The sequence below is a fragment of the Triturus cristatus genome, chromosome 12 (assembly GCF_964204655.1).
Source record: "Triturus cristatus chromosome 12, aTriCri1.1, whole genome shotgun sequence".
Taxonomy (NCBI): Eukaryota; Metazoa; Chordata; class Amphibia; order Caudata; family Salamandridae; genus Triturus; species Triturus cristatus.
Window position 1 is genome coordinate 252,339,151 of NC_140595.1, and position 19,686 is coordinate 252,358,836.

Genomic DNA, 19,686 nt, shown 5'->3' on the forward strand with positions numbered 1-19,686 from the left:
CTATTAGGCCAGAGTAAGACTTAAGACCTTAACCAGTAGGCCAGAGTAAGAGTTAAGACCTTAACCAGTAGGCCAGAGTAAAAGTTGAGACCTTAACCATTAGGCCAGAGTACGAGTCTAAGACCTTAGCTATTAGGCCAGAGTGAGAGTTAAGACCTTAGCTATTAGGCCAGAGTAAGAGTCTAAGACCTTAGCTATTAGCCCAGAGTAAGAGTTAAGACCTTAACCATAAGGCCAGACTAAGAGTTAAGACCTTAACCAGTAGGCCATAGTACGAGTCTAAGACCTTAGCTATTAGGCCAGAGTAAGAGTTAAGACCTTAACCATTAGGCCAGAGTACGAGTTAAGACCTTAACCATTAGGCCAGAGTACGAGTCTAAGACCTTAGCTATTAGGCCAGAGTAAGAGTTAAAACCTTAGCTATTAGGACAGAGTAAGAGTCTAAGACCTTAGCTATTAGGCCAGATTAAAAGTTAAGACCTTAAACATTAGGCCAGAGTAAGAGTTAAGACCTTAGCTATTAGGCCAGAGTAAGAGTTAAGACCTTAACCATTAGGCCAGAGTATGAGTCTAAGACCTTAGCTAGTAGGCCAGAGTAAGAGTTAAGACCTTAACCAGTAGGCCAGAGTAAGAGTTAAGACCTTAACCTGTAGGCCATAGTACGAGTCTAAGACCTTAGCTATTATGCCAGAGTAAGAGTTAAGACCTTAGCTATTATGCCAGAGTAAGGGTTAAGACCTTAACCAGTAGGCCAGAGTAAGAGTTACGACCTTAACCATTATGCCAGAGTATGAGTCTAGGACCTTAGCTATTAGGCCAGAGTAAGAGTTAAGACCTTAACCATTAGGCCAGAGTACGAGTCTACGACCTTAGCTATTAGGCCAGAGTAAGAGTTAAGACCTTAACCATTAGGCCAGAGTACGAGTCTAAGACCTTAGCTATCAGGCCAGAGTACGAGTCTAAGACCTTAGCTATTAGGCCAGAGTAAGAGTTAAAACCTTAACCATTAGGCCAGAGTACGAGTCTAAGACCTTAGCTAATTGGCCAGAGTAAGAGTTAAGACCTTAAATATTAGGACAGACTAAGAGTTAAGACCTTAACCATTAGGCCAGAGTACGAGTCTAAGACCTTAGCTATTAGGCCAGAGTAAGAGTAAAAACCTTAGCTATTAGGCCAGAGTAAGAGTTGAGACCTTAACCATTAGGCCAGAGTACGAATTTAAGACCTTAGCTATTAGGCCAGAGTAAGAGTTAAGACCTTAACCATTAGGCCAGAGTACGAGTCCAAGACCTTAGCTATTAGGCCAGAGTAAGAGTTAAGACCTTAGCTATTAGGCCAGAGTAAGAGTTAAGACCTTAACCTTTAGGCCAGAGTACGAGTCTAAGGTCTTAGCTATTAGGCCAGAGTAAGAGTTAAGACCTTAGCTATTAGGCCACAGTAAGTGTTAAGACCCTAACCATTAGGCCAGAGTACGAGTCTAAGACCTTAGATATTAGGCCAGAGTAAGAGTTAAGACCTTAACCATTAAGCCAGAGTACGAGTCTAAGACCTTAGCTATTAGTTCAGAGTAAGTGTTAAGACCTTAACAGGTAGGCCAGAGTAAGAGTTAATATCTTAACCATTAGGCCAGAGTACGAGTCTAAGACCTTAGCTATTAGGCCAGAGTAAGAGTTAAGACCTTAACCATTAGGCCAGAGTAAGAGTCTAAGACCTTAGCTATTAGGCCAAAGTAAAAGTTAAGACCTTAGCTATTAGGCCAGAGTAAGAGTTAAGACCTTAACCATTAGGCCATAGTACGAGTCTAAGACCTTAGCTATTAGGCCAGAGTAAGAGTTAAGACCTTAGCTATTAGGCCAGAGTAAGAGTTAAGACATTTACCTGTAGGCCACAGTAAGAGTTAAGACCTTAACCATTAGGGCAGAGTACGAGTCTAAGACCTTAGCTATTAGGCCAGAGTATGAGTCTAAGACCTTAACCAGTAGGCCAGAGTAAGAGTTAAGACATTTACCTGTAGGCCACAGTAAGAGTTAAGACCTTAACCATTAGGGCAGAGTATGAGTCTAAGACCTTAGCTATTAGGCCAGAGTATGAGTCTAAGACCTTAGCAATTAGGCCAGAGTAAGTGTTAAGTCCTTAACCATTAGGCCAGAGTACGAGTCAAAGACCTTAGCTATTAGGCCAGAGTAAGAGTTAAGACCTTAGCTATTAGGCCAGAGTAAGAGTTAAGACCTTAACCTTTAGGCCAGAGTACGATTCTAAGACCTTAGCTATTAGGCCAGAGTAAGAGTTAAGACCTTAACCATTAGGCCAGGGTACGATTCTAAGACCTTAGCTATTAGGCCAGAGTAAGAGTTAAGACCTTAACCAGTAGGGCAGAGTACGAGTCTAAGACCTTAGCTATTAGGCCAGAGTAAGAGTTAAGACCTTAGCTATTAGCCCAGAGTAAGAGTTAAGACCTTAACCATTAGGCCATAGTACGAGTCTAAGACCTTAACTATTAGGCCAGAGTAAGAGTCTAAGACCTTAGCTATTAGCCCAGAGTAAGAGTTAAGACCTTAATCATTAGGCCAGTCTAAGAGTTAAGACCTTAACCAGTAGGCCATAGTACGAGTCTAAGACCTTAGCTATTAGGCCAGAGTAAGAGTTAAGACCTTAACCATTAGGCCAGAGTACGAGTCTAAGACCTTAGCTATTAGGCCAGAGTAAGAGTTAAGACCTTAGCTATTAGGCCAGAGTAAGAGTTAAGACCTTAAACATTAGGCCAGAGTACGAGTCTAAGACCTTAGCTATTAGGCCAGAGTACAAGTCTAAGACCTTAGCTATTAGGCCAGAGTACAAGTCTAAGACCTTAGCTATTAGGCCAGAGTAAGAGTTAAGACCTTAACCATTAGGCCAGACTAAGAGTTAAGACCTTAACCTGTAGGCCATAGTACAAGTCTAAGACCTTAGCTATTAGGCCAGACTAAAAGTTAAGACCTTAGCTATTAGGCCAGAGTAGGAGTTAAGACCATAACCATTAGGCCATAGTACGAGTCTAAGACCTTAGCTATTAGGCCAGAGTAAGAGGTAAGACTTAAACCAGTAGGCCAGAGTAAGAGTTAAGACCTTAACCTGTAGGCCATAGTACTAGTCTAAGACCTTAGATATTAGGTCAGAGTAAGATTTAAGACCTTAACCAGCAGGCCAGAGTAAGAGTTAAGACCTTAACCAGTAGGCCATAGTACGAGTCTAAGACCTTAGCTATTAGGCCAGAGTAAGAGTTAAAACCTTAGCTATTAGGCCAGAGTAAGAGTCTAAGACCTTAGCTATTAGCCCAGAGTAAGAGTTAAGACCTTAACCATTAGGCCAGACTAAGAGTTAAGACCTTAACCAGTAGGCCATAGTACGAGCCGAAGACCTTAACCAGTAGGCCAGAGTAAGAGTTAAGACCTTAACCAGTAGGCCAGAGTAAAAGTTAAGACCTTAACCTTAGGCCAGAGTACGAGTCTAAGACCTTAGCTATTAGGCCAGAGTAAGAGTTAAGACCTTAGCTATTAGGCCAGAGTAAGAGTCTAAGACCTTAGCTATTAGCCCAGAGTAAGAGTTAAGACCTTAACCATTAGGCCAGACTAAGAGTTAAGACCTTAACCAGTAGGCCATAGTACGAGTCTAAGACCTTAGCTATTAGGCCAGAGTAAGAGTTAAGACTTTAACCATTAGGCCAGAGTACGAGTCTAAGACCTTAGCGATTAGGCCAGAGTAAAAGTTAAGACCTTAGCTATTAGGCCAGAGTAAGAGTTAAGACATTAACCATTAGGCCATAGTACGAGTCTAAGACCTTAGCTATTAGGCCAGAGTAAGAGTTAAGACCTTAACCAGCAGGCCAGAGTAAGAGTAAAGACCTTAACCAGTAGGCCAGAGTAAGAGTTAAGACCTTAACCATTAAGCCAGAGTACGAGTCTAAGACCTTAGCTATTAGGCCAGAGTAAGAGTTCAGACCTTAACCATTAGGTCAGAGTAAGATTTAAGACCTTAGTTATTAGGCCAGACTAAAAGATAAGACCTCAGCTAGTAGGCCAGAGTAAGAGTTAAAACCTTAGCTATTAGGCCAGAGTAAGAGTCTAAGACCTTAGCTATTAGGCCAGACTAAAAGATAAGACCTTAGCTATTAGGCCAGAGTAAGAGTTAAGACCTTAACCTGTAGGCCATAGTACGAGTCTAAGACCTTAGCTATTATGCCAGAGTAAGAGTTAAGACCTTAGCTATTATGCCAGAGTAAGGGTTAAGACCTTAACCAGTAGGCCAGAGTAAGAGTTACGACCTTAACTATTAGGCCAGAGTATGAGTCTAAGACCTTAGCTATTAGGCCAGAGTAAGAGTTAAGACCTTAACCATTAGGCCAGAGTACGAGTCTACGACCTTAGCTATTAGGCCAGAGTATGAGTTCAGACCTTAACCATTAGGCCAGAGTACGAGTCTAAGACCTTAGCTATCAGGCCAGAGTACGAGTCTAAGACCTTAGCTATTAGGCCAGAGTAAGAGTTAAGACCTTAACCATTAGGCCAGACTATGAATTTAAGACCTTAGCTATGAGGCCAGAGTAAGAGTTAAGACCTTAACCATTAGGCCAGAGTACGAGTCTAAGACCTTAGCTATTAGGCCAGAGTAAGAGTTAAGACCTTAGCTATTAGGCCAGAGTAAGAGTTAAGACCTTAACCTTTAGGCCAGAGTACGAGTCTAAGGCATTAGCTATTAGGCCAGAGTAAGAGTTAAGACCTTAGCTATTAGGCCAGAGTAAGAGTTAAGACCTTAGCTATTAGGCCAGAGTAAGAGTTATACCTTAACCTTTAGGCCAGAGTACGAGTCTAAGGCCTTAGCTATTAGGCCAGAGTAAGAGTTAAGACCTTAACCATTAGGCCATAGTACGAGTCTAAGACCTTAGCTATTAGGCCAGAGTAAGAGTTAAGACCTTAGCTATTAGGCCAGAGTAAGAGTTAAGACCTTAGCTATTAGGCCAGAGTAAGAGTTAAGACCTTAGCTATTAGGCCAGAGTAAGAGTTAAGACCTTAACCAGTAGGCCGGAGTACGAGTCTAAGACCTTAGCTATTAGGCCAGAGTAAGAGTTAAGACCTTAACCAGTAGGCCAGAGTAAGAGTTAAGACCTTTACCTGTAGGCCAGAGTAAGAGTTAAGACCTTAACCATTAGGCCAGACTATGAATTTAAGACCTTAGCTATTAGGCCAGAGTAAGAGTTAAGACCTTAACCATTAGGCCAGAGTACGAGTCTAAGACCTTAGCTATTAGGCCAGAGTAAGAGTTAAGACCTTAACCTTTAGGCCAGAGTACGAGTCTAAGGCCTTAGCTATTAGGCCAGAGTAAGAGTTAAGACCTTAGCTAATAGGCCAGAGTAAGAGTTAAGACCTTACCTATTAGGCCAGAGTAAGAGTTATACCTTAACCTTTAGGCCAGAGTACGAGTCTAAGGCCCTAGCTATTAGGCCAGAGTAAGAGTTAAGACCTTAACCATTAGGCCATAGTACGAGTCTAAGACCTTAGCTGTTAGGCCAGAGTAAGAGTTAAGACCTTAGCTATTAGGCCAGAGTAAGAGTTAAGACCTTAGCTATTAGGCCAGAGTAAGAGTTAAGACCTTAGCTATTAGGCCAGAGTAAGAGTTAAGACCTTAACCAGTAGGCCGGAGTACGCGTCTAAGACCTTAGCTATTAGGCCAGAGTAAGAGTTAAGACCTTAACCAGTAGGCCAGAGTAAGAGTTAAGACATTTACCTGTAGGCCACAGTAAGAGTTAAGACCTTAACCATTAGGCCAGAGTACGAGTCTAAGACCTTAGCTATTAGGCCAGAGTATGAGTCTAAGACCTTAGCTATTAGGCCAGAGTAAGAGTTAAGACCTTAACCAGTAGGCCAGAGTATGAGTCAAAGACCTTAGCTATTAGGCCAGAGTAAGAGTTAAGACCTTAGCTATTAGGCCAGAGTAAGAGTTAAGACCTTAACCATTAGGCCAGAGTACGAGTCTAAGACCTTAGCTATTAGGCCAGAGTAAGAGTTAAGACCTTAGCTATTAGGCCAGAGTAAGAGTCTAAGACCTTAGCTATTAGCCCAGAGTAAGAGTTAAGACCTTAACCATTAGGCCAGACTAAGAGTTAAGACCTTAACCAGTAGGCCATAGTACGATTCTAAGACCTTAGCTATTAGGCCAGAGTAAGAGTTAAGACCTTAACCATTAGGCCAGAGTACGAGTCTAAGACCTTAGCTATTAGGCCAGAGTAAGAGTTAAGACCTTAACCATTAGGGCAAAGTACGAGTCTAAGACCTTAGCTATTAGGCCAGAGTAAGAGTTAAGACCTTAGCTATTAGGCCAGAGTAAGAGTTAAGACCTTAACCATTAGACCATAGTACGAGTCTAAGACCTTAGCTATTAGGCCAGAGTAAGAGTTAAGACTTAAACCAGTAGGCCAGAGTACAAGTCTAAGACGTTAGCTATTAGGCCAGACTAAGAGTTAAGACCTTAACCATTAGGCCAGAGTACGAGTCTAAGACCTTAGCTATTAGGCCAGACTAAAAGTTAAGACCTTAGCTATTAGGCCAGAGTAAGAGTTAAGACCTTAACCATTAGGCCATAGAACGAGTCTAAGACCTTAGCTATTAGGCCAGAGTAAGAGTTAAGACTTAAACCAGTAGGCCAGAGTAAGAGTTAAGACCTTAACCTGTAGGTCATAGTACAAGTCTAAGACCTTAGCTATTAGGCCAGAGTAAGACTTAAGACCTTAACCAGTAGGCCAGAGTAAGAGTTAAGACCTTAACCAGTAGGCCAGAGTAAAAGTTAAGACCTTAACCATTAGGCCAGAGTACGAGTCTAAGACCTTAGCTATTAGGCCAGAGTAAGAGTTAAGACCTTAGCTATTAGGCCAGAGTAAGAGTCTAAGACCTTAGCTATTAGCCCAGAGTAAGAGTTAAGACCTTAACCATAAGGCCAGACTAAGAGTTATGACCTTAACCAGTAGGCCGGAGTACGAGTCTAAGACCTTAGCTATTAGGCCAGAGTAAGAGTTAAGACCTTAACCAGTAGGCCAGAGTAAGAGTTAAGACCGTTACCTGTAGGCCAGAGTAAGAGTTAAGACCTTAACCATTAGGCCAGAGTACGAGTCTAAGACCTTAGCTATTAGGCCAGAGTATGAGTCTAAGAACTTAGCTATTAGGCCAGAGTAAGAGTTAAGACCTTAACCATTAGGCCAGAGTATGAGTCAAAGACCTTAGCTATTAGGCCAGAGTAAGAGTTAAGACCTTAGCTATTAGGCCAGAGTAAGAGTTAAGACCTTAACCATTAGGCCAGAGTACGAGTCTAAGACCTTAGCTAATAGGCCAGAGTAAGAATTAAGACCTTAGCTATTAGGCCAGAGTAAGAGTTAAGACCTTAACCTTTAGGCCAGAGTACGATTCTAAGACCTTAGCTATTAGGCCAGAGTAAGAGTTAAGACCTTAACCATTAGGCCAGAGTAAGAGTCTAAGACCTTAGCTATTAGGCCAGAGTAAGAGTTAAGACCTTAACCAGTAGGGCAGAGTAAGAGTTAAAACCTTATTCATTAGGCCAGAGCACGAGTCTAAGACCTTAGCTATTAGGCCAGAGTAAGAGTTAAGACCTTAGCTATTAGGCCAGAGTAAGAGTTAAGACCTTAACCATTAGGCCATAGTACAAGTCTAAGACCTTAGCTATTAGGCCAGAGTAAGGGTTAAGACCATAGCTATTCGACCAGAGTAAGAGTTAAGACCTTAACCAGTAGGCCAGAGTACAAGTCTAAGACCTTAGCTATTAGGCCAGACTAAGAGTTAAGACCTTAACCATTAGGCCAGTGTACGAGTCTAAGACCTTAGCTATTAGGCCAGACTAAAAGTTAAGACATTAGCTATTAGGCCAGAGTAAGAGTTAAGACCTTAACCATTAGGCCATAGTACAAGTCTAAGACCTTAGCTATTAGGCCAGAGTAAGGGTTAAGACCATACCTATTAGACCAGTGTAAGAGTTAAGACCTTAACCAGTAGGCCAGAGTACAAGTCTAAGACCTTAGCTATTAGGCCAGACTAAGAGTTAAGACCTTAGCTATTAGGCCAGAGTAAGAGTTAAGACCTTTACCATTAGGCCATAGTACGAGTCTAAGACCTTAGCTATTAGGCCAGAGTAAGAGTTAAGACTTAACCCAGAAGGCCAGAGTAAGAGTTAAGACCTTAACCTGTAGGCCATAGTACAAGTCTAAGACCTTAGCTATTAGGCCAGAGTAAGAGTTAAGACCTTAACCAGCAGGCCAGAGTAAATGTTAAGACCTTAACCAGTAGGCCAGAGTAAGAGTTAAGACCTTAACCATTAGGCTAGAGTACGAGCCTAAGACCTTAGCTATTAGGCCAGAGTAAGAGTTAAGACCTTAACCAGTAGGCCAGAGTAAGAGTTAAGACCTTAACCATTAGGCCATAGTACGAGTCTAAGACCTTAGCTATTAGGCCAGAGTAAGAGTTAAGACTTAAACCAGTAGGGCAGAGTAAGAGTTAAGACCTTAACCTGTAGGCCATAGTACAAGTCTAAGACCTTAGCTATTAGGCCAGAGTAAGAGTTAAGACCTTAACCAGCAGGCCAGAGTAAAAGTTAAGACCTTAACCAGTAGGCCAGAGTAAGAGTTAAAACCTTAACCATTAGGCCAGAGCACGAGCCTAAGACCTTAGCTATTAGGCCAGAGTAAGACTTAAGACCTTAACCAGTAGGCCAGAGTAAGAGTTAAGACCTTAACCAGTAGGCCAGAGTAAAAGTTGAGACCTTAACCATTAGGCCAGAGTACGAGTCTAAGACCTTAGCTATTAGGCCAGAGTAAGAGTTAAGACCTTAGCTATTAGGCCAGAGTAGGAGTCTAAGACCTTAGCTATTAGGCCAGAGTAAGAGTTAAGACCTTAGCTATTAGGCCAGAGTACGAGTCTAAGACCTTAGCTATTAGGCCAGAGTAAGAGTTAAGACCTTAACCTTTAGGCCAGAGTACGAGTCTAAGGTCTTAGCTATTAGGCCAGAGTAAGAGTTAAGACCTTAGCTATTAGGCCACAGTAAGTGTTAAGACCTTAACCATTAGGCCAGAGTACGAGTCTAAGACCTTAGATATTAGGCCAGAGTAAGAGTTAAGACCTTAACCATTAAGCCAGAGTACGAGTCTAAGACCTTAGCTATTAGTTCAGAGTAAGTGTTAAGACCTTAACAGGTAGGCCAGAGTAAGAGTTAATATCTTAACCATTAGGCCAGAGTACGAGTCTAAGACCTTAGCTATTAGGCCAGAGTAAGAGTTAAGACCTTAACCATTAGGCCAGAGTAAGAGTCTAAGACCTTAGCTATTAGGCCAAAGTAAAAGTTAAGACCTTAGCTATTAGGCCAGAGTAAGAGTTAAGACCTTAACCATTAGGCCATAGTACGAGTCTAAGACCTTAGCTATTAGGCCAGAGTAAGAGTTAAGACCTTAGCTATTAGGCCAGAGTAAGAGTTAAGACCTTAACCAGTAGGCCGGAGTACGAGTCTAAGACCTTAGCTATTAGGCCAGAGTAAGAGTTAAGACCTTAACCAGTAGGCCAGAGTAAGAGTTAAGACATTTACCTGTAGGCCAGAGTAAGAGTTAAGACCTTAACCATTAGGGCAGAGTATGAGTCTAAGACCTTAGCTATTAGGCCAGAGTATGAGTCTAAGACCTTAGCTATTAGGCCAGAGTAAGAGTTAAGACCTTAACCATTAGGCCAGAGTACGAGTCAAAGACCTTAGCTATTAGGCCAGAGTAAGAGTTAAGACCTTAGCTATTAGGCCAGAGTAAGAGTTAAGACCTTAACCTTTAGGCAAGAGTATGATTCTAAGACCTTAGCTATTAGGCCAGAGTAAGAGTTAATACCTTAACCATTAGGCCAGGGTACGAGTCTAAGACCTTAGCTATTAGGCCAGAGTAAGAGTTAAGACCTTAACCAGTAGGCCAGAGTAAGAGTTAAGACCTTAACCATTAGGCCATAGTACGAGTCTAAGACCTTAGCTATTAGGCCAGAGTAAGAGTTAAGACTTAAACCAGTAGGGCAGAGTAAGAGTTAAGACCTTAACCTGTAGGCCATAGTACAAGTCTAAGACCTTAGCTATTAGGCCAGAGTAAGAGTTAAGACCTTAACCAGCAGGCCAGAGTAAAAGTTAAGACCTTAACCAGTAGGCCAGAGTAAGAGTTAAAACCTTAACCATTAGGCCAGAGTACGAGCCTAAGACCTTAGCTATTAGGCCAGAGTAAGACTTAAGACCTTAACCAGTAGGCCAGAGTAAGAGTTAAGACCTTAACCAGTAGGCCAGAGTAAAAGTTGAGACCTTAACCATTAGGCCAGAGTACGAGTCTAAGACCTTAGCTATTAGGCCAGAGTAAGAGTTAAGACCTTAGCTATTAGGCCAGAGTAAGAGTCTAAGACCTTAGCTATTAGCCCAGAGTAAGAGTTAAGACCTTAACCATAAGGCCAGACTAAGAGTTAAGACCTTAACCAGTAGGCCATAGTACGAGTCCAAGACCTTAGCTATTAGGCCAGAGTAAGAGTTAAGACCTTAACCATTAGGCCAGAGTACGAGTTAAGACCTTAACCATTAGGCCAGAGTACGAGTCTAAGACCTTAGCTATTAGGCCAGAGTAAGAGTTAAAACCTTAGCTATTAGGCCAGAGTAAGAGTCTAAGACCTTAGCTATTAGGCCAGAGTAAAAGTTAAGACCTTAAACATTAGGCCAGAGTAAGAGTTAAGACCTTAGCTATTAGGCCAGAGTAAGAGTTAAGACCTTAACCATTAGGCCAGAGTATGAGTCTAAGACCTTAGCTAGTAGGCCAGAGTAAGAGTTAAGACCTTAACCAGTAGGCCAGAGTAAGAGTTAAGACCTTAACCTGTAGGCCATAGTACGAGTCTTAGACCTTAGCTATTATGCCAGAGTAAGAGTTAAGACCTTAGCTATTATGCCAGAGTAAGGGTTAAGACCTTAACCAGTAGGCCAGAGTAAGAGTTACGACCTTAACCATTATGCCAGAGTATGAGTCTAAGACCTTAGCTATTAGGCCAGAGTAAGAGTTAAGACCTTAACCATTAGGTCAGAGTACGAGTCTACGGCCTTAGCTATTAGGCCAGAGTAAGAGTTAAGACCTTAACCATTAGGCCAGAGTACGAGTCTAAGACCTTAGCTATCAGGCCAGAGTACGAGTCTAAGACCTTAGCTATTAGGCCAGAGTAAGAGTTAAAACCTTAACCATTAGGCCAGAGTACGAGTCTAAGACCTTAGCTAATTGGCCAGAGTAAGAGTTAAGACCTTAACTATTAGGACAGACTAAGAGTTAAGACCTTAACCATTAGGCCAGAGTACGAGTCTAAGACCATAGCTATTAGGCCAGAGTAAGAGTAAAAACCTTAGCTATTAGGCCAGAGTAAGAGTTGAGACCTTAACCATTAGGCCAGAGTAGGAATTTAAGACCTTAGCTATTAGGCCAGAGTAAGAGTTAAGACCTTAACCATTAGGCCAGAGTACGAGTCCAAGACCTTAGCTATTAGGCCAGAGTAAGAGTTAAGACCTTAGCTATTAGGCCAGAGTAAGAGTTAAGACCTTAACCTTTAGGCCAGAGTACGAGTCTAAGGTCTTAGCTATTAGGCCAGAGTAAGAGTTAAGACCTTAGCTATTAGGCCACAGTAAGTGTTAAGACCTTAACCATTAGGCCAGAGTACGAGTCTAAGGCCTTAGATATTAGGCCAGAGTAAGAGTTAAGACCTTAACCATTAAGCCAGAGTACGAGTCTAAGACCTTAGCTATTAGTTCAGAGTAAGTGTTAAGACCTTAACAGGTAGGCCAGAGTAAGAGTTAATATCTTAACCATTAGGCCAGAGTACGAGTCTAAGACCTTAGCTATTAGGCCAGAGTAAGAGTTAAGACCTTAACCATTAGGCCAGAGTAAGAGTCTAAGACCTTAGCTATTAGGCCAAAGTAAAAGTTAAGACCTTAGCTATTAGGCCAGAGTAAGAGTTAAGACCTTAACCATTAGGCCATAGTACGAGTCTAAGACCTTAGCTATTAGGCCAGAGTAAGAGTTAAGACCTTAGCTATTAGGCTAGAGTAAGAGTTAAGACCTTAACCAGTAGGCCGGAGTACGAGTCTAAGACCTTAGCTATTAGGCCAGAGTAAGAGTTAAGACCTTAACCAGTAGGCCAGAGTAAGAGTTAAGACATTTACCTGTAGGCCACAGTAAGAGTTAAGACCTTAACCATTAGGGCAGAGTACGAGTCTAAGACCTTAGCTATTAGGCCAGAGTATGAGTCTAAGACCTTAGCTATTAGGCCAGAGTAAGAGTTAAGACCTTAACCATTAGGCCAGAGTACGAGTCAAAGACCTTAGCTATTAGGCCAGAGTAAGAGTTAAGACCTTAGCTATTAGGCCAGAGTAAGAGTTAAGACCTTAACCTTTAGGCCAGAGTACGATTCTAAGACCTTAGCTATTAGGCCAGAGTAAGAGTTAAGACCTTAACCATTAGGCCAGGGTACGAGTCTAAGACCTTAGCTATTAGGCCAGAGTAAGAGTTAAGACCTTAACCAGTAGGGCAGAGTAAGAGTTAAAACCTTAATCATTAGGCCAGAGCACAAGTCTAAGACCTTAGCTATTAGGCCAGAGTAAGAGTTAAGACCTTAACCATTAGGGCAGAGTACGAGTCTAAGACCTTAGCTATTAGGCCAGAGTAAGAGTTAAGACCTTAGCTATTAGGCCAGAGTAAGAGTTAAGACCTTAACCATTAGGCCATAGTACGAGTCTAAGACCTTAACTATTAGGCCAGAGTAAGAGTCTAAGACCTTAGCTATTAGCCCAGAGTAAGAGTTAAGACCTTAATCATTAGGCCGGTCTAAGAGTTAAGACCTTAACCAGTAGGCCATAGTACGAGTCTAAGACCTTAGCTATTAGGCCAGAGTAAGAGTTAAGACCTTAGCTATTAGGCCAGAGTAAGAGTTAAGACCTTAACCATTAGGCCAGAGTACGAGTCTAAGACCTTAGCTATTAGGCCAGAGTACAAGTCTAAGACCTTAGCTATTAGGCCAGAGTACGAGTCTAAGACCTTAGCTATTAGGCCAGAGTAAGAGTTAAGACCTTAACCATTAGGCCAGACTAAGAGTTAAGACCTTAACCTGTAGGCCATAGTACAAGTCTAATACCTTAGCTATTAGGCCAGACTAAAAGTTAAGACCTTAGCTATTAGGCCAGAGTAGGAGTTAAGACCATAACCATTAGGCCATAGTACGAGTCTAAGACCTTAGCTATTAGGCCAGAGTAAGAGGTAAGACTTAAACCAGTAGGCCAGAGTAAGAGTTAAGACCTTAACCTGTAGGCCATAGTACTAGTCTAAGACCTTAGATATTAGGCCAGAGTAAGATTTAAGACCTTAACCAGCAGGCCAGAGTAAGAGTTAAGACCTTAACCAGTAGGCCAGAGTAAAAGTTAAGACCTTAACCATTAGGCCAGAGTACTAGTCTAAGACCTTAGCTATTAGGCCAGAGTAAGAGTTAAGACCTTAGCTATTAGGCCAGAGTAAGAGTCTAAGACCTTAGCTATTAGCCCAGAGTAAGAGTTAAGACCTTAACCATTAGGCCAGACTAAGAGTTAAGACCTTAACCAGTAGGCCATAGTACGAGTCTAAGACCTTAGCTATTAGGCCAGAGTAAGAGTTAAGACTTTAACCATTAGGCCAGAGTACGAGTCTAAGACCTTAGCGATTAGGCCAGAGTAAAAGTTAAGACCTTAGCTATTAGGCCAGAGTAAGAGTTAAGACATTAACCATTAGGCCATAGTACGAGTCTAAGACCTTAGATATTAGGCCAGAGTAAGAGTTAAGACTTTAACCAGTAGTCCAGAGTAAGAGTTAAGACCTTAACCTGTAGGCCATAGTATCAGTCTGAGACCTTAGCTATTAGGCCAGAGTAAGAGTTAAGACCTTAACCAGCAGGCCAGAGTAAGAGTAAAGACCTTAACCAGTAGGCCAGAGTAAGAGTTAAGACCTTAACCATTAAGCCAGAGTACGAGTCTAAGACCTTAGCTATTAGGCCAGAGTAAGAGTTAAGACCTTAACCATTAGGTCAGAGTAAGATTTAAGACCTTAGCTATTAGGCCAGACTAAAAGATAAGACCTTAGCTAGTAGGCCAGAGTAAGAGTTAAAACCTTAGCTATTAGGCCAGAGTAAGAGTCTAAGACCTTAGCTATTAGGCCAGACTAAAAGATAAGACCTTAGCTATTAGGCCAGAGTAAGAGTTAAGACCTTAACCTGTAGGCCATAGTACGAGTCTAAGACCTTAGCTATTATGCCAGAGTAAGGGTTAAGACCTTAACCAGTAGGCCAGAGTAAGAGTTACGACCTTAACCATTAGGCCAGAGTATGAGTCTAAGACCTTAGCTATTAGGCCAGAGTAAGAGTTAAGACCTTAACCATTAGGCCAGAGTACGAGTCTACGACCTTAGCTATTAGGCCAGAGTAAGAGTTCAGACCTTAACCATTAGGCCAGAGTACGAGTCTAAGACCTTAGCTATCAGGCCAGAGTACGAGTCTAAGACCTTAGCTATTAGGCCAGAGTAAGAGTTAAGACCTTAACCATTAGGCCAGACTATGAATTTAAGACCTTAGCTATGAGGCCAGAGTAAGAGTTAAGACCTTAACCATTAGGCCAGAGTACGAGTCTAAGACCTTAGCTATTAGGCCAGAGTAAGAGTTAAGACCTTAGCTATTAGGCCAGAGTAAGAGTTAAGACCTTAACCTTTAGGCCAGAGTACGAGTCTAAGGCATTAGCTATTAGGCCAGAGTAAGAGTTAAGACCTTAGCTATTAGGCCAGAGTAAGAGTTAAGACCTTAGCTATTAGGCCAGAGTAAGAGTTATACCTTAACCTTTAGGCCAGAGTACGAGTCTAAGGCCTTAGCTATTAGGCCAGAGTAAGAGTTAAGACCTTAACCATTAGGCCATAGTAAGAGTCTAAGACCTTAGCTATTAGGCCAGAGTAAGAGTTAAGACCTTAGCTATTAGGCCAGAGTAAGAGTTAAGACCTTAGCTATTAGGCCAGAGTAAGAGTTAAGACCTTAACCAGTACGCCGGAGTACGAGTCTAAGACCTTAGCTATTAGGCCAGAGTAAGAGTTAAGACCTTAACCAGTAGGCCAGAGTAAGAGTTAAGACCTTTACCTGTAGGCCAGAGTAAGAGTTAAGACCTTAACCATTAGGCCAGACTATGAATTTAAGACCTTAGCTATTAGGCCAGAGTAAGAGTTAAGACCTTAACCATTAGGCCAGAGTACGAGTCTAAGACCTTAGCTATTAGGCCAGAGTAAGAGTTAAGACCTTAGCTATTAGGCCAGAGTAAGAGTTAAGACCTTAACCTTTAGGCCAGAGTACGAGTCTAAGGCCTTAGCTATTAGGCCAGAGTAAGAGTTAAGACCTTAACCTGTAGGCCATAGTACGAGTCTAAGACCTTAGCTATTATGCCAGAGTAAGGGTTAAGACCTTAACCAGTAGGCCAGAGTAAGAGTTACGACCTTAACCATTAGGCCAGAGTATGAGTCTAAGACCTTAGCTATTAGGCCAGAGTAAGAGTTAAGACCTTAACCATTAGGCCAGAGTACGAGTCTACGACCTTAGCTATTAGGCCAGAGTAAGAGTTCAGACCTTAACCATTAGGCCAGAGTACGAGTCTACGACCTTAGCTATTAGGCCAGAGTAAGAGTTCAGACCTTAACCATTAGGCCAGAGTAAGAGTCTAAGACCTTAGCTATTAGGCCAGACTAAAAGATAAGACCTTAGCTATTAGGCCAGAGTAAGAGTTAAGACCTTAACCTGTAGGCCATAGTACGAGTCTAAGACCTTAGCTATTATGCCAGAGTAAGGGTTAAGACCTTAACCAGTAGGCCAGAGTAAGAGTTACGACCTTAACCATTAGGCCAGAGTATGAGTCTAAGACCTTAGCTATTAGGCCAGAGTAAGAGTTAAGACCTTAACCATTAGGCCAGAGTACGAGTCTACGACCTTAGCTATTAGGCCAGAGTAAGAGTTCAGACCTTAACAATTAGGCCAGAGTACGAGTCTAAGACCTTAGCTATCAGGCCAGAGTACGAGTCTAAGACCTTAGCTATTAGGCCAGAGTAAGAGTTAAGACCTTAACCATTAGGCCAGACTATGAATTTAAGACCTTAGCTATGAGGCCAGAGTAAGAGTTAAGACCTTAACCATTAGGCCAGAGTACGAGTCTAAGACCTTAGCTATTAGGCCAGAGTAAGAGTTAAGACCTTAGCTATTAGGCCAGAGTAAGAGTTAAGACCTTAACCTTTAGGCCAGAGTACGAGTCTAAGGCATTAGCTATTAGGCCAGAGTAAGAGTTAAGACCTTAGCTATTAGGCCAGAGTAAGAGTTAAGACCTTAGCTATTAGGCCAGAGTAAGAGTTATACCTTAACCTTTAGGCCAGAGTACGAGTCTAAGGCCTTAGCTATTAGGCCAGAGTAAGAGTTAAGACCTTAACCATTAGGCCATAGTAAGAGTCTAAGACCTTAGCTATTAGGCCAGAGTAAGAGTTAAGACCTTAGCTATTAGGCCAGAGTAAGAGTTAAGACCTTAGCTATTAGGCCAGAGTAAGAGTTAAGACCTTAACCAGTACGCCGGAGTACGAGTCTAAGACCATAGCTATTAGGCCAGAGTAAGAGTTAAGACCTTAACCAGTAGGCCAGAGTAAGAGTTAAGACCTTTACCTGTAGGCCAGAGTAAGAGTTAAGACCTTAACCATTAGGCCAGACTATGAATTTAAGACCTTAGCTATTAGGCCAGAGTAAGAGTTAAGACCTTAACCATTAGGCCAGAGTACGAGTCTAAGACCTTAGCTATTAGGCCAGAGTAAGAGTTAAGACCTTAGCTATTAGGCCAGAGTAAGAGTTAAGACCTTAACCTTTAGGCCAGAGTACGAGTCTAAGGCCTTAGCTATTAGGCCAGAGTAAGAGTTAAGACCTTAACCTGTAGGCCATAGTACGAGTCTAAGACCTTAGCTATTATGCCAGATTAAGGGTTAAGACCTTAACCAGTAGGCCAGAGTAAGAGTTACGACCTTAACCATTAGGCCAGAGTATGAGTCTAAGACCTTAGCTATTAGGCCAGAGTAAGAGTTAAGACCTTAACCATTAGGCCAGAGTACGAGTCTACGACCTTAGCTATTAGGCCAGAGTAAGAGTTCAGACCTTAACCATTAGGCCAGAGTACGAGTCTAAGACCTTAGCTATCAGGCCAGAGTACGAGTCTAAGACCTTAGCTATTAGGCCAGAGTAAGAGTTAAGACCTTAACCATTAGGCCAGACTATGAATTTAAGACCTTAGCTATGAGGCCAGAGTAAGAGTTAAGACCTTAACCATTAGGCCAGAGTACGAGTCTAAGACCTTAGCTATTAGGCCAGAGTAAGAGTTAAGACCTTAGCTATTAGGCCAGAGTAAGAGTTAAGACCTTAACCTTTAGGCCAGAGTACGAGTCTAAGGCATTAGCTATTAGGCCAGAGTAAGAGTTAAGACCTTAGCTATTAGGCCAGAGTAAGAGTTAAGACCTTAGCTATTAGGCCAGAGTAAGAGTTATACCTTAACCTTTAGGCCAGAGTACGAGTCTAAGGCCTTAGCTATTAGGCCAGAGTAAGAGTTAAGACCTTAACCATTAGGCCATAGTAAGAGTCTAAGACCTTAGCTATTAGGCCAGAGTAAGAGTTAAGACCTTAGCTATTAGGCCAGAGTAAGAGTTAAGACCTTAGCGATTAGGCCAGAGTAAGAGTTAAGACCTTAGCTATTAGGCCAGAGTAAGAGTTAAGACCTTAACCAGTACGCCGGAGTACGAGTCTAAGACCTTAGCTATTAGGCCAGAGTAAGAGTTAAGACCTTAACCAGTAGGCCAGAGTAAGAGTTAAGACCTTTACCTGTAGGCCAGAGTAAGAGTTAAGACCTTAACCATTAGGCCAGACTATGAATTTAAGACCTTAGCTATTAGGCCAGAGTAAGAGTTAAGACCTTAACCATTAGGCCAGAGTACGAGTCTAAGACCTTAGCTATTAGGCCAGAGTAAGAGTTAAGACCTTAGCTATTAGGCCAGAGTAAGAGTTAAGACCTTAACCTTTAGGCCAGAGTACGAGTCTAAGGCCTTAGCTATTAGGCCAGAGTAAGAGTTATACCTTAACCTTTAGGCCAGAGTACGAGTCTAAGGCCTTAGCTATTAGGCCAGAGTAAGAGTTAAGACCTTAACCATTAGGCCATAGTACGAGTCTAAGACCTTAGCTATTAGGCCAGAGTAAGAGTTAAGACCTTAGCTATTAGGCCAGAGTAAGAGTTAAGACCTTAGCTATTAGGCCAGAGTAAGAGTTAAGACCTTAGCTATTAGGCCAGAGTAAGAGTTAAGACCTTAACCAGTAGGCCGGAGTACGCGTCTAAGACCTTAGCTATTAGGCCAGAGTAAGAGTTAAGACCTTAACCAGTAGGCCAGAGTAAGAGTTAAGACCTTTACCTGTAGGCCAGAGTAAGAGTTAAGACCTTAACCATTAGGCCAGAGTACGAGTCTAAGACCTTAGCTATTAGGCCAGAGTATGAGTCTAAGACCTTAGCTATTAGGCCAGAGTAAGAGTTAAGACCTTAACCATTAGGCCAGAGTATGAGTCAAAGACCTTAGCTATTAGGCCAGAGTAAGAGTTAAGACCTTAGCTATTAGGCCAGAGTAAGAGTTAAGACCTTAACCATTAGGCCAGAGTACGAGTCTAAGACCTTAGCTATTAGGCCAGAGTAAGAATTAAGACCTTAGCTATTAGGCCAGAGTAAGAGTTAAGACCTTAACCTTTAGGCCAGAGTACGATTCTAAGACCTTAGCTATTAGGCCAGAGTAAGAGTTAAGACCTTAACCATTAGGCCAGAGTACGAGTCTAAGACCTTAGCTATTAGGCCAGAGTAAGAGTTAAGACCTTAACCAGTAGGGCAGAGTTAGAGTTAAAACCTTAATCATTAGGTCAGAGCACGAGTCTAAGACCTTAGCTATTAGGCCAGAGTAAGAGTTAAGACCTTAACCATTAGGGCAAAGTACGAGTCTAAGACCTTAGCTATTACGCCAGAGTAAGAGTTAAGACCTTAGCTATTAGGCCAGAGTAAGAGTTAAGACCTTAACCATTAGACCATAGTACGAGTCTAAGACCTTAGCTATTAGGCCAGAGTAAGAGTTAAGACTTAAACCAGTAGGCCAGAGTACAAGTCTAAGACGTTAGCTATTAGGCCAGACTAAGAGTTAAGACCTTAACCATTAGGCCAGAGTACGAGTCTAAGACCTTAGCAATTAGGCCAGACTAAAAGTTAAGACCTTAGCTATTAGGCCAGAGTAAGAGTTAAGACCTTAACCATTAGGCCATAGAACGAGTCTAAGACCTTAGCTATTAGGCCAGAGTAAGAGTTAAGACTTAAACCAGTAGGCCAGAGTAAGAGTTAAGACCTTAACCTGTAGGTCATAGTACAAGTCTAAGACCTTAGCTATTAGGCCAGAGTAAGAGTTAAGACCTTAACCAGCAGGCCAGAGTAAAAGTTAAGACCTTAACCAGTAGGCCAGAGTAAGAGTTAAGACCTTAAACATTAGGCCAGAGTACGAGCCTAAGACCTTAGCTATTAGGC